Source organism: Helianthus annuus, chromosome 16 (assembly GCF_002127325.2).
Source record: "Helianthus annuus cultivar XRQ/B chromosome 16, HanXRQr2.0-SUNRISE, whole genome shotgun sequence".
Lineage (NCBI taxonomy): Eukaryota > Viridiplantae > Streptophyta > Magnoliopsida > Asterales > Asteraceae > Helianthus > Helianthus annuus.
Window position 1 is genome coordinate 152272072 of NC_035448.2, and position 2122 is coordinate 152274193.

The following is a 2122-nucleotide window of genomic DNA, read 5'->3' on the forward strand; positions in this document are numbered from 1 at the left end:
TACCCTCAACCCAGTAGTTTGAGTCAGCAAGGATACAATCCTAAAGGGTCGGATTATTGAAAGATAATGAATTAAGTTATTAATGCAAATTATGGTAGGCCTGTAACACCCCAAAATTTCATATGACTTAGAATAATAATTTAATCGGGATGTTTTAATAATAAGGAATGGTAAATATTGATTTTTTACCGTTTCGAAAGTTTTTAATAATAAGTCTAAAACCCCTTATGCTAATGAAAGTGACTAAGTTAGTATGAGAATTAACCATTTTGACACACTTTAAAAAGATAAGGGACCAAAGGTGTAAATGTCTAATGAAGACTTGATAAATAAAAAAAAAGGAAACCAGTATTTGGTTCCTGGGTGCGATCGTACAAGGGGGAAGCCAAGGGGAAACCCTAAGTCTAAAGAATCTCACAAATCTTACAAATTGAAGGGATTAAAAGCTGAATTCTTGATTCAGGAGTTAGGAATTAGGATCTCCTAACTATATTTGATCTCAAGTAAGTCTAAAATTTGATGTTTTTATGAAATTCATGAAGTGGGTTATGTATAATTTATGATGTTTGTATGAAATCAAACCTAGATGTTGGATGATATGAACAAATAGAAGTTATATTATGTGCTATTTCGATTGTACTAGTAGTTGGGGTAAAACCCACTTGAGATTATGTAAGGTAGTAAAGAATTAGTAAAATTCATGGATGAATTATATAATGTTGATGTTAAACTCATGTTATAGAAGTGTTTAGATGAGTAACTTGATATGAATCATATGTAGTATGGTTATAATTGTTGATGTTGAAAGAATTGGTTGATTTATTTGATGAATTTAGGATGAATGTGTTATAATTACTTGTACATTATGCTTATTAGAATGTACGCACGCCATGTGTTTGATGAAATGTCTAAATTAATGTAATTGTGATTTCATATGAAAATTTGCTAAATTTATGAAATGTGATTATGGTTGGAACGCATATGGTTCATAAACATCATATTGTATGACAAAGAATATGAGAATAATGAAAATTTCCGAAAGCTAAGCATATGAAGTTGTGATGTATAGGAACAAAGAAAGAGGAAGGAGCAAGTTACTCCAAGTCGTAAGGGACACAAGACCACGGTAAGTTCATATGAACTTCATTTTCTCTACTTGTAGACTTGCGAATGTTAGTTTGGGTAATTAAATCCTAGTGTGGAATTTTTACGCTTGTTCATGGTAAAATTGTGTTATGTTGAGTATTGGTAATGGATAGGAAGTGTATTAGCAATGGATGCATTTTAACCCGCTTCAAGTGGGTTGAAATATTAAAAAAGAAGGATAATGAAATGGTTTAAGTAAAGACTTGTAGATAACGAGTCGGAATGAGGAAAAAGCGTTGAAAGTGTATGGTATGAATTGATCCGTTATGAATGGGTCGAAAGTCTTACATGTTGAATGTATTCGAAAGGCAAGAATAAATGAGCATGAAGAAATTTCATGCTAGAATGAAAAGAATGATTTAATAAGGATGTTGATAAAATGTTTTATTTCGCTAATGGGTCAAATTAGAATAAGTAAAGGATAGGCGTTAAATTTGTTTTGAGATTTGAACTAAGGAATGTTTGCGTTATGTATGTTAGGTAAATCCCGCTCTTGGCGATGCGAGCTCGGACCGAACACACTACATAGCCCTTTATGCGCTTCCGGTTAAAGTCGTCTTTTGAAAATGGGTCAAAACGTTTTCATAATGTAAATGTTAAATTTATGTCTAGGATGTTTCCTAAGTAAGTTAGGATTTTAAATCTTGTATGGTTATTACTTTTATATCTTTTGAAACATGTCGTAGAATGTATTTTGGAATGATTTCATTATAAAGCAGGAAAACGTTTACTTTACGAATGGGTCATGTCAAAATTTTCCAAAAATTTGTATGAAGTCTGTTATTTGTCAAATGTGAAAAGTGGGCGTTACAAGGCCCCTCTTTTGGAGGTGACGTTACCCTCGACTAAGTAGTCTGAGTCAGCAGGGATACAGTCCTAAACAGCCGGGTTATAGTATTAATAGTAGTTAACTTATGAGGGGGTCAAAGAGTTTGGATCCCCGCCATCCAATACCTTTGGGTATTGAAGGAGATCC

General features: G+C 32.8%; 1 long non-coding RNA gene across 1 annotated transcript; it reads left to right on the forward strand.

Annotated features, from left to right (window-relative positions):
* Positions 1–365: 365 nt before the first annotated feature.
* On the forward strand, positions 366–1881 carry LOC110917671. Its single transcript, XR_002580763.2, has 3 exons — positions 366–503; positions 1070–1126; positions 1627–1881. It is a non-coding gene; the product is annotated as an uncharacterized LOC110917671 (long non-coding RNA).
* Positions 1882–2122: the final 241 nt, after the last annotated feature.